The 13,052-nt window shown below is 49.2% G+C and overlaps 1 protein-coding gene across 16 annotated transcripts in view; it reads left to right on the top strand.

Annotated features, from left to right (window-relative positions):
- The window catches only part of tead1b (TEA domain family member 1b), a 60,838-nt gene that overhangs the window by 22,978 nt on the left and 24,808 nt on the right, over nt 1-13,052 (top strand). For 2 of the 16 annotated variants that reach the window (XM_024440179.2, XM_024440176.2), the window contains exon 1: nt 3,882-3,989. The exons of 12 other annotated variants lie outside the window; for them this stretch is intronic. The gene's annotated coding sequence lies outside the window, so the exon portion shown is untranslated. Of the gene's footprint in view, nt 1-2,870; nt 2,895-3,879; nt 3,990-13,052 lie in introns of those variants that run through there. 2 more of the 16 variants (XM_042330928.1, XM_042330927.1) reach the window with 2 other exon arrangements.

Below are 13,052 nucleotides of genomic sequence, written 5' to 3'. Positions count from 1 at the left end.
GTACTCAACTTTGTTCACAGAAATGGTTCGCTCATACAGACAGTGAGTCACTTGGCCGTGGCTTGCAGAATAAAGCAGGCAGACAGGCATCAAGGCATTCAGTTACTGTTTGATTGAACGTTGGAATGGGCAAAAAAACTAGTGACCTAAGCGACTTTGCCTGGTGTCAATAGTACAGGCTGGTGGTAGTGGTGTTCTGGTGTGGGGAATGTTTTCCTGGCACACGTTAGGTCCCTTGATACCAATTGAGCAACGATTGAACAACACAGCATGTCATACCCCAAAGAAGTCAGGCTGTTCTGGAGACAACCTGCGTAGGTGTGTAGATCTAGTGGGATGATCCCTCTTGTATTGAAGTAATGCTTCAAGTACCACTGAAGTTTATCAAGGGATGTGTTAATGGACAATGTATTATGTGAGTAACACTCTTCATTTTCATGCTGCATAATTCAATTGCTTTTCTGCAGCACAATGGCCAATGGATCCAAAGATGTGAAGACAACAAGCTTACATGCTGCACATGAAAGCTCTATACAAGGTTGTTTGTTGTGCCTTGGAAACAGACTGGGTCGAGTGCCAGTGTTCAGCTGTGTGAAAGAGCTTTTGAAAGACAGTGTGTAGAGGAAGATTTGTTTTTGTTTTTTTCAGGGGGCTAGGGAGGAGGGGGAACGTGGTCTTCTTTCATTGCCTAACTAACACAACGTTTGGTGGGACTGTGAGGCGGGCGGGAAGGGGAGCAGATTGGAACTGGTCTCAGTGTGTTAGTGGGCTTTTTCTGGGGGCAAGGCTAGCTGTTCTGTTCAGCCCGGCAGCTGCTGCCGGGTCCTAGTGCCAAACCCATCATAGTGTGAACTGTGACCCCACTCATACTCACTGAGCCATTAAGAGGACTGTAGCACTACCCAGTATGGAAAATAGGCTGCCTTTTTACTGGGACTGTTTTGATTTTTAAAAACCTGGGTATAGTGTTTGTTTACATATAATAACTGTGTAATTAAGGAAATAGTAAGAAACATCAAACATCTTACCTTCAATCAATTTTACCAAAATCATTTCACTCAAATATTATTGTTTTATTAAGAAATAATATTTGCACAAAAATGGTAAATAATGTTCAAATATTGAAATTGTATTATTATTATTATTAGAAGAATGCCAACTAGAGGGTAGTTGTGTTGTACACTGTGGAGAGATGCAGCTCTCACTGAGGCAATGTTGTCTCACAGGAGACACTGAGTCTGGCTGGAGAGCCAAGAGGAATCTCACAACCCAGCCTCTTCATCTCCCTCAGGAATCACACACCTTCCTTTCTCACCAATCATGGATTGTTGGGATATCTGTATGATGCCGGTGTCATTCTTTAAAAAACAGAGAACAAAGGGGATATCTCTAGAGGTAGCGCCCGTGAAAGCACATTTACCAGCAAAAGCCTCATCTTTAGACATACCGACCTGTTGCATTTCCCAGAGAAAAACTGAAGCGTTTTGTTTACGATGTTAGATATGTGTCTGTTTCTCCCTGCATGCTACAGATTTCCATTAGTGAGGTGCTCTAGCTCGCAGGGCATCACTTCAGAATGCCACCAGAGATGATGAGAAAGCCATGAAGTGGTCTTCAGTGCTGATGGAGGGCATTGATTGGTCTGAAACGCCACAGTGATTTGTGTTTTAAGAGGGCAAGCCGGGCCCTGCTAACCATAGAACATCTCCCCTCACACAGCTTTGTAATCCTGGTCCACAGAGTTGTTCCCTGATGGACAGACAGACAGACAGACAGACAGACAGACAGACAGACAGACAGACAGACAGACAGACAGACAGACAGACAGACAGACAGACCACCACCGCCCCTCTCATGGCATCTGTGACAGGTGGGGAGTGGAGACACAGGTATTTTGGTGATGAGAGACCCTGGGGATAGTACTTGGGTACCGTGCATAAAGCTCATCACAAGAGGAACCGTCCTGAGTGCCCTTAAGCCCTTTGGTATCCCCGGGCCGAGTGCAGTTAATTAGCAACAGTCTCTATAGCAACTGCCTCTTGGTTCAAACCAATGTCTAATTTCGGCTTCTTAGCCTATCGTGGCAGTGTTTACCTGAAGAGCTTTCTGGTGCCCTGAGTCTCATCGGGGCTGGTGCCATGCCCAGTCTCAGAGGTTAATTGTGACTGGGGTGAACAACAGCACAGCTGCATGGTAGGCAGAGCCTGGCCCTGGGCTGGCTGATGAGAGGATCATGAAAAGCCCAGTGAGAAAGTGGCTGTGGCCCCAAGCCCCTAACACTGCTGCTTACATAATTCACCTGCTGTGCAAACCTCTATTTAGCCCAGAAATAAGGTTGACACATGAAATGACATGCCCCACATTATGAATGTATTCACTGTATATTTGCATTTACGCGCTTGCCTTGCATTACAAGTGAGTGAATATTTCTGCAATTTTACTGCTGGCAAAGAGAATCTGAATTCATTCATTTTCCCCAGGTGTTGCCTATAGTCACATTTCTTGTATTTTACACCCATCACTTTAAGAGGATGGCTGTATCTAATTCTAGTGTACCATAGCAGAGCTGTTTAACTCCTCTGGTGTGTGTGTTACATACCACAGCAAATGATTCCACTTTACATCAATGTAGACAAAGCACTGGCACAGCTATCATAAACCAGTCTAAATATCACAATATGTTTGTGTTGGAGCAGTGAAGCCGTGGCAACAGTAATGATTATGATGTGTGAAACGACCATCTGTCTGGGGAACTCAGAGGTGCTCTGCTCTTGGAGGCTGTCGTCTGATTGGGCCCTATCTGACCCTGGTCAGTCACCATACTGCATCTGTTGAGTTTAGAGGTGGAAAATGTTACGGCTTTCTGTCATTTCAGCTTGATGACTAAGGTACAGGTAAGACAGGGCGTTACATACGATTCTGGAGATTGGCGACACTATCAGTCCACATACAGTCCACGTATGTATTGGTCCTTCTTGTCCTTTGAAACAAAGCTTTCCCATTACTGCTATGCTGTGTGCTCTGTCATCTCATCAGTGGGCCGACCCATGTCCCTCCTATGGGCACTAAGTGGCACTTGGTTTGCAGGGATGCCAAGGATGAGTTAGGCATAATGAGCAGACCTGGCTCACCCCCGATGGCCCAGCTTTGTGCTCCTCTGGGGCCCGCCTCGCCGGCCCTGCAGTGCTTCCAGAGACAGCGAGCGGACCTGAGATCCCCCGCTGGGCGGATAATGAGGAATTCTGGGATCAGCTCAGGCTCCCTGAGTCACCTGCATTCACACAGATTGGAGTGTGCGGAACTTCAGGACGGAGAGGCATCAGACACCTCCACAATAATCCCATCTTTGTTCCTGAGCCATTGTGGCAATGGAGCACTGCTGTGTTTTTACACACATGAAGGAAAAATTCCAATTATATTATATTTTTTCTCCTGATAAGAGGAACTCTTGAAGTGTAATCTGAGTTTAGTCTGGACGGACTGGATGTTAGCATTGTGAGACTAGCAGGGGGTTGTGTTGAATAATGTAAAGGATGTAAAGGTCATGAGTTCATAGGTTGACACACCAAGTTATGTAGTCATTCTGGGTCAGTCAGTGAAGATGTTTCTGCTTCTATCTGCCCGTCTCTCTGTTTGTTTGTCGTCCGCCCTGCCCCACTCACTACAGTATATTTTGTTTATTCTCAGGCACAATGCTTCCAATTGTCTGCTCCTTAAAATTCTGTCGGATTTTCAAAGGGAGATTGTTGCAGTATAACGAGACTCAAAGGCACATGACATTTCAGCCTCTAAAATTCAAGGAGGGTACCTTTTATATGTGCTCTTTGTGCTGTCACTTTAAACCAAGCTCAACGCTGACAATCCTGCTGCTGCTTGCCTGCACCTGTTGTTTTGTGCCCGTGGCAATGAAGAGAGAGACGTGTGTGTGTGTGTTCGTTCAATACGCAATACGCCAGCTCGAAGAGTATGAGGACAGGTGATAGAAACAGGTCGGGTTATATTTACAACTGGATTTCATATCGCTTATGTAATCAATTTACATTCGAATGGATTTTCATCGAGATTCTCTGCTTTTTTGATGATCAGTACTGTTATTTTTAGTAGGGGTCTCCCCAGCATGTAGACCCCAGTGTTAACCTGTGTTGTTATTGAAGTGACCCTGTGTGTGAGGTGTGACCAGGCATGGCATGTTGGCACTTGTCGTAGATTCCTGTCTCCTGTCTGCCTGCCTGCTGCGTTAACCAGCCGCAGGCTGTTGGGGGATTGCACCACGCTTGGCTGCTCAGCCAGAACAATGGGCCCTGGACTCTAGTTGTTGTTATTTGTTGACCAGTGGGTGACGAGATGCTATTGGCAGGAGCTTAAATAGTGCTAAAGAGGCAGCTTACTCGCAGACGCAGAAATAGGAACGGAGATTTGATTTTTATTTGATTTGAGATAGCATGCAACGTTTATGAATATTGAGGATACTTTTGGTGTATCCATATGTCAGGGTTAGACAAAGGAAAATGCTTGTAAATCTCTTTCCGCTGGATTTGTTTCGTGACATTTAGGGACTTTTCGGTATATTATGTAAATCCATCAGCATACAGTAGCTGGTATGTCTGTTATGAACAGCAGTCTCAGTTTGTCTTTTGTAGGTCAGGACCTCAGTTGGTTTATCAATGTCCAGACACAGGCTCCTCATCAGAATGGAATGTACCATGGAATCTCAGATGGCTTTCTTAGAGACTGTGAGAACCCAGACACATTTATACACAGACAAAACAGACACACATACATACATGTAGGCTAAACACACACACACATAAACACGGACCTCTGTGTCCTAAAATGATCAACACTGAGGCTGGTTTTTATCATTAAATGATTGTACAAAATACAATGTTTGTTTTTCCCATATAAAGGACACAATCAGGTTTTCAAGTCCCATCCTGGTCTAACAAGAGAAGAAAGAGTGCTTTCTAAAGGTGCCATGTAACTCCTGACCTGCAGGGAAGAGAGACTACAGAGGGTTACAGTGTGCTCAGTTGTGATTTGACCGAGGTTTGCTCAATGTTTTTTCAGGAAATGTTTGCATGTGAGAGCAGGGTTAGGTTAGTAGGGAATATTCTGCTGCCTGTGTGTGTCAGGGACTTTATGGGGTGTGTCCCAGCAGGGAAGCCTGTGTGAGTCTCTTTAGAGCTGGGCTGGTTTCAGGTTGCACGCTCCCAATTGGCTGCTTTTGTTTGAGTAAACCGCTGAAACTCTGGGTTTCTTAAAGTTGCAGTGTCTTGTGCTCTCCATTCATGTAGAGCATCAGGTTAACACTGATGATGGCACCATTTTATATTTATGAAACCCTTTCTACTGATGAGACCAACCATTCTACACTGACGAAACCATTCTGTGTAATCAATGTAAGAATGGAATCTGTACTGTTACTCTATATTTTTCAACCAGTGCTCCTAAAGCCTGTCATTTAATGTTGGCAGCAGATGTTGAAGCCTGTGATTGTATGTCCAAGGTAAAGCCTATAGTATTCTAAACTGTAGAAACTGTAAGTCTGTTCATGAAGAGGATCATGAAGCACAGGTAGGAGATATGCTAACCTTGCCAATACTGCACAGTGTTTTTTGCAGAGAAGCAGACAAAGGAGCTGCTCTTAGAAGACTTCTATACTCATATCTCAACAGCAGAGAAATGATCACATTGGGCATGTTTACTATCATTTACAATCATTTACTATCGTGTTTGGTCTGTATCACAGGCAGCTATCTCTTCTAGACTGATTGGAGCTGTCAGATTGTTACAGCCTTGACAGAGAGGATTGTGTGCGATTTCTCTGTTGGAAAATGATAGCATTCCCTCACAACTTTGAGAGATAAGGTTTTTACTTTCAGCCTGTGTGAGTGAAAGAGAAGCAAACAGGGAGGAGAGGCAAGACCACATCAGGGCCACAAAGTTGGGCTTTTCATTTACACATATTGGTCGACGCTAACAGGTTTTTCTTTGTGTTCAGATGCCGGATTGATCCTGAGAGATTGAAAATATTGATTTAACCCTGTGAGGGGGCGGTTGGGGGTGCCTCCCTGCCTGCCAGCCAGCGTCATGTTCACACATCGGCCGCGCTCCGCTACGAGTTCCACAGGGGACTCCTAATTACCGCCGCCCTCACAGATTAGTCCAGCAGCCAGTCCAACTGTAGCCTGACTCCCTGGTTGTTTATTTCATCCCTCCGTCCTTCTCTCTCTCTTCTCCTCCCCCACTACTCCTGAAAGACACACCCCGACCCAACGGCCAGGCCTGCCTCTGCAGTAATGTATGTGATGATATACTCAGTGGCTTCTAATTGATAGAGTGATTCAGACGAGTGCTGGTTGCGTTAATTGGTCCCCGGTGAGCGCATGTATTGCTCTGAGAGGGGGGAGTAGGCCTTAGCCGCAGGCTCGCCTAAGCAGGACAGGTCAGGGAGAGAGGACGTAGAGCCGGCCAGGGCCACTGAGTGATGGGTGGCGCCCCTAACTCCTCGCCCCTGTCCAAAACACAGTCGCCATTTAGCAGAGGTTAGCTGGTGTAATCCTCTCTGTGTCTCCATGAAGACCCAGGTCAGTAACCTGTTGATATCTGATGTCCCGTTAGCTTGAGAGAAAATACCCCACCTTTAATCTCTCGCGGTTAACCTGACTCATTACCTCAACCACTCACTGGGCTTTTACCCCACTTTAAGGTCAGTTAAAGTTAAGTATTGATTTCTTTTTGGTGTTGGCAGATATAAATAGATTTTTAAAGAGGTATTAATTACATACAAAGACATTATAAGGAGATATTAATTGATCAGCAGTCAGATTTCCAGCCACCGAATGAGACTTTTTATCCATTAATCAGGCCTGAAGACTAAACACAGTGCCTTTGAGTGTCTGTGAGCACCGACCTCCACTGGGTTGAATTATGGATGTGTATCAGGAGTCGCGAGAACTTGGCGAAGCCTATTCAGCTGGCCACTTTCTGCGGGTGAAAGTGATGGTCTATTACCACTGAATGCTTGTAGATCCTGGTTGCATACCATGCTGTTACTCACTGTGGAACAACAGTTATATCACATGACAATGATTAAGTAGCGGATATTGTTGGATGTCTCGATGACTGAATGAGAAACATTACTCAGGTCTGGGGTCTGCTGCTCTGTTTGTTCTTTGTTTGCTTAAGACCACAAACATAGCTTAGCCGTTCCATAGAAGAGCTCACCCTTTGTAGCCCTGATCATCAGAAGGAACTGCTTCTATTTTCTCAGCCAATCAGCAAAGGCCTCACATTAGAAACCACAAATGAACAAACTGCAGAAATGGGATAGATGAATCACTTGAAATCATAGTGTATCTAAGAGAAAATTAGATTATACTTCAGCAAATATAATCTTATCTTCTCATAGATAAATACATTTAAGACAGAAGTATTTCAAATATAGGTTTATGGTAGTTTTGCAACGTATTCGTCTGCAACAGATTACTGGCACATTGTTTTTAGAGAAATACTGTAAATGTATTTGAGTACCAGTAGGTAGTAATAGTAGGCCTGTTGAGTAATAGTAGGCCTGTTTCTAAAATGACAATCATGTCATTACATTTGAATGTTGCTTTCTATCATTTCACATTGTATGCTAAAGGGTATGTAAGAGATTGGGAACATCATGATATCTATGTCTTTGAAAGTTGACTGGATTTTGCCTTTTTGTTTGTGGAGCTCATTTTATATGGCGTTTTTAATGTTAAACATGATATTATGTAAACATCATCTGTTCGTGTAAAACCATATGTGAGTTTAGTGAGTTATTCGAGGGCATTCATGTTTTGTAAATGGGTGATAGGAATCTCTGTGGTGTCTGTTTGAGAAGTCCTGAAGAGGGGACACATTACTTAATGACTTTTCAAACCAACCACATTTCTTCTTCAGTGTTACATGAGTATCCTCATGGATTGGTTTCATTATTTTATTTTTTTCTGTTTCAAATTAGCTCTGAATTGTTGTGATCTGTGACTGTATGAATGAGAAATACCTATGTTGAGTGTTGGGACCGAGGTCAGAGCCGAAAGCAAACAGCCACTGATGTTCCATTTCTTTCTCCCAGAGACATTAAGGCGCCTGCCCTACATTTACACAGGCACACAGCAGGCTCTACAAATCAAATAGTCAAATCATGGATTGTGGAATTTTGGGTGAAGGCTACAATGAATGTATAGACTGCAGATGACAATCAGAATCCCTCACTATGTTTCACTTCAAATAATTCAGAAAAACATTCTTGAAAACTTTTTGTGCAAAAAAACGAACATATGGTCTTTATTAATCCTTGTTTCCTCTAACTCAGCAGCATGGCACCATGCGATGGATTATTAAAGCAAGCTGAGTGAGTAGAATGTAGAGGATGTGTATACGTGTGTTTGCGTGTGACCTTGCCCTCTCAGCAGGAGGCAGATGGACGCACGCAGACGGCCTCTCTGGAAGATATATAGGCTTAAACTTTCAGTTTGTAAAAGCCAGGAGGGATGGGTGGGACGTGTGTGTCTGTCATCGTGGGGGGTGGGCTAAACTATTGTGACCCTAAGAATGGCCCGAGTGTGTGTGAACGTCGACGTGCCAACTTTGGCCTTGAAGTCTTTCTTAGGGCCCCACGCTTTAAATACGGGGGGGGTTAAGCCACCCTAATAAGTAGCTGGTTGGCTGGAGTCAGATGTTGGGATCAACAGACGTTATCCTCTTTCTAAATGGATTTCCTTGGCATAAGGGGCTGAGCCCCCTCTCCCTCTGACCCTAATTATTACTGATGAGAGAGCAGAGATTTGAAGAAAAGGGGGAGGAGGAAGAGGGGAGGGAGTTTCTTTGAGCCACACCTTCACGAGGAAACACCTGCAGGATCTTAGCAACTTCAAACCTTTATTGTTAGAAGCACTGGAATTGTTTCAGCCAGCCTCTTGATTAAAGGGCAGACCTATTGTTTTGTTCACCTTGGCAGCTCAGCAAGAATTGTTTTTGTACAATTAACACCAATACAAACAACATACTTTTGCAGTGTGATTATGTTTAATGATTATACAACTCGGCTATTGTTGCGTCATTTTTAAAAATGATTTTGTACATATTAAAATGTAGGTTACTTGAAATGGACAGCCAAACGTAGCACACCATTGTCTGTCACCTGTTCATTTTCCAGGCCACAAGTCTCCTTTATTGTTAGTGACAGGTTCTCCTCTTGGCAAGGGCTGTTTCCCAGTGTGCCGCTGTTCTTGTCAAGTTAAAGGCTTTCTGCCTCCTCTACCCACACCCTGAACCAGCCAGGGACCCTCCTGCTGAATGCCTCCTCTACCCACACCCTGATCCAGCCAGGGACCCTCCTGCTGAATGCCTCCTCTACCCACACCCTGATCCAGCCAAGGACCCTCCTGCTGAATGCCTCCTCTACCCACACCCTGAACCAGCCAGGGACCCTCCTGCTGAATGCCTCCTCTGAACCCACACCCTGAACCAGCCAGGGACCCTCCTGCTGAATGCCTCCTCTACCCACACCCTGAACCAGCCAGGGACCCTCCTGCTGAATGCCTCCTCTACCCACACCCTGAACCAGCCAAGGACCCTCCTGCTGAATGCCTCCTCTACCCACACCCTGAACCAGCCAGGGACCCTCCTGCTGAATGCCTCCTCTACCCACACCCTGAACCAGCCAAGGACCCTCCTGCTGAATGCCTCCTCTACCCACACCCTGAACCAGCCAAGGACCCTCCTGCTGAATGCCTCCTCTACCCACACCCTGATCCAGCCAGGGACCCTCCTGCTGAATGCCTCCTCTACCCACACCCTGATCCAGCCAGGGACCCTCCTGCTGAATGCCTCCTCTACCCACACCCTGAACCAGCCAAGGACCCTCCTGCTGAATGCCTCCTCTACCCACACCCTGAACCAGCCAAGGACCCTCCTGCTGAATGCCTCCTCTACCCACACCCTGAACCAGCCAAGGACCCTCCTGCTGAATGCCTCCTCTACCCACACCCTGAACCCAGCCAGGGACCCTCCTGCTGAATGCCTCCTCTACCCACACCCTGATCTACCCCAGCCAGGGACCCTCCTGCTGAATGCCTCCTCTACCCACACCCTGATCCAGCCAAGGACCCTCCTGCTGAATGCCTCCTCTACCCACACCCTGATCCAGCCAAGGACCCTCCTGCTGAATGCCTCCTCTACCCACACCCTGATCCAGCCAGGGACCCTCCTGCTGAATGCCTCCTCTACCCACACCCTGATCCAGCCAAGGACCCTCCTGCTGAATGCCTCCTCTACCCACACCCTGAACCAGCCAAGGACCCTCCTGCTGAATGCCTCCTCTACCCACACCCTGAACCAGCCAGGGACCCTCCTGCTGAATGCCTCCTCTACCCACACCCTGATCCAGCCAGGGACCCTCCTGCTGAATGCCTCCTCTACCCACACCCTGAACCAGCCAGGGACCCTCCTGCTGAATGCCTCCTCTACCCACACCCTGAACCAGCCAAGGACCCTCCTGCTGAATGCCTCCTCTACCCACACCCTGAACCAGCCAAGGACCCTCCTGCTGAATGCCTCCTCTACCCACACCCTGAACCAGCCAGGGACCCTCCTGCTGAATGCCTCCTCTACCCACACCCTGATCCAGCCAGGGACCCTCCTGCTGAATGCCTCCTCTACCCACACCCTGATCCAGCCAGGGACCCTCCTGCTGAATGCCTCCTCTACCCACACCCTGATCCAGCCAGGGACCCTCCTGCTGAATGCCTCCTCTACCCACACCCTGATCCAGCCAGGGACCCTCCTGCTGAATGCCTCCTCTACCCACACCCTGATCCAGCCAGGGACCCTCCTGCTGAATGCCTCCTCTACCCACACCCTGATCCAGCCAGGACCCTCCTGCTGAATGCCTCCTCTACCCACACCCTGACCCAGCCAAGGACCCTCCTCTACCCACACCCTGATCCAGCCAGGGACCCTCCTGCTGAATGCCTCCTCTACCCACACCCTGATCCAGCCAGGGACCCTCCTGCTGAATGCCTCCTCTACCCATACCCTGAACCAGCCAAGGACCCTCCTGCTGAATGCCTCCTCTACCCACACCCTGAACCAGCCAAGGACCTTCCTGCTGAATGCCTCCTCTACCCACACCCTGAACCAGCCAGGGACCCTCCTGCTGAATGCCTCCTCTACCCACACCCTGAACCAGCCAAGGACCCTCCTGCTGAATGCCTCCTCTACCCACACCCTGACCCAGCCAAGGACCCTCCTGCTGAATGCCTCCTCTACCCACACCCTGACCCCAGCCAAGGACCCTCCTGCTGAATGCCTCCTCTACCCACACCCTGACCCAGCCAAGGACCCTCCTGCTGAATGCCTCCTCTACCCACACCATGACCCAGCCAGGGACCCTCCTGCTGAATGCCTCCTCTACCCACACCCTGACCCAGCCAAGGACCCTCCTGCTGAATGCCTCCTCTACCCACACCCTGACCCAGCCAAGGACCCTCCTGCTGAATGCCTCCTCTACCCACACCCTGATCCAGCCAAGGACCCTCCTGCTGAATGCCTCCTCTACCCACACCCTGATCCAGCCAGGGACCCTCCTGCTGAATGCCTCCTCTACCCACACCCTGATCCAGCCAAGGACCCTCCTGCTGAATGCCTCCTCTACCCACACCCTGAACCAGCCAAGGACCCTCCTGCTGAATGCCTCCTCTACCCACACCCTGAACCAGCCAGGGACCCTCCTGCTGAATGCCTCCTCTACCCACACCCTGATCCAGCCAGGGACCCTCCTGCTGAATGCCTCCTCTACCCACACCCTGAACCAGCCAGGGACCCTCCTGCTGAATGCCTCCTCTACCCACACCCTGAACCAGCCAAGGACCCTCCTGCTGAATGCCTCCTCTACCCACACCCTGAACCAGCCAAGGACCCTCCTGCTGAATGCCTCCTCTACCCACACCCTGAACCAGCCAAGGACCCTCCTGCTGAATGCCTCCTCTACCCACACCCTGAACCAGCCAAGGACCCTCCTGCTGAATGCCTCCTCTACCCACACCCTGAACCAGCCAAGGACCCTCCTGCTGAATGCCTCCTCTACCCACACCCTGATCCAGCCAGGGACCCTCCTGCTGAATGCCTCCTCTACCCACACCCTGATCCAGCCAAGGACCCTCCTGCTGAATGCCTCCTCTACCCACACCCTGATCCAGCCAAGGACCCTCCTGCTGAATGCCTCCTCTACCCACACCCTGATCCAGCCAGGGACCCTCCTGCTGAATGCCTCCTCTACCCACACCCTGATCCAGCCAAGGACCCTCCTGCTGAATGCCTCCTCTACCCACACCCTGATCCAGCCAGGGACCCTCCTGCTGAATGCCTCCTCTACCCACACCCTGAACCAGCCAAGGACCCTCCTGCTGAATGCCTCCTCTACCCACACCCTGATCCAGCCAGGGACCCTCCTGCTGAATGCCTCCTCTACCCACACCCTGATCCAGCCAGGGACCCTCCTGCTGAATGCCTCCTCTACCCACACCCTGATCCAGCCAGGGACCCTCCTGCTGAATGCCTCCTCTACCCACACCCTGATCCAGCCAGGGACCCTCCTGCTGAATGCCTCCTCTACCCACACCCTGATCCAGCCAGGGACCCTCCTGCTGAATGCCTCCTCTACCCACACCCTGATCCAGCCAGGGACCCTCCTGCTGAATGCCTCCTCTACCCACACCCTGATCCAGCCAGGGACCCTCCTGCTGAATGCCTCCTCTACCCACACCCTGAACCAGCCAAGGACCCTCCTGCTGAATGCCTCCTCTACCCACACCCTGAACCAGCCAAGGACCTTCCTGCTGAATGCCTCCTCTACCCACACCCTGAACCAGCCAGGGACCCTCCTGCTGAATGCCTCCTCTACCCACACCCTAAACCAGCCAAGGACCCTCCTGCTGAATGCCTCCTCTACCCACACCCTGACCCAGCCAAGGACCCTCCTGCTGAATGCCTCCTCTACCCACACCCTGACCCAGCCA

The sequence above is a fragment of the Oncorhynchus tshawytscha genome, linkage group LG12, assembly GCF_018296145.1.
Source record: "Oncorhynchus tshawytscha isolate Ot180627B linkage group LG12, Otsh_v2.0, whole genome shotgun sequence".
Lineage (NCBI taxonomy): Eukaryota > Metazoa > Chordata > Actinopteri > Salmoniformes > Salmonidae > Oncorhynchus > Oncorhynchus tshawytscha.
Note: the sequence above shows the minus strand (reverse complement) of the source record. Positions and strands in the feature narration are given on the sequence as shown.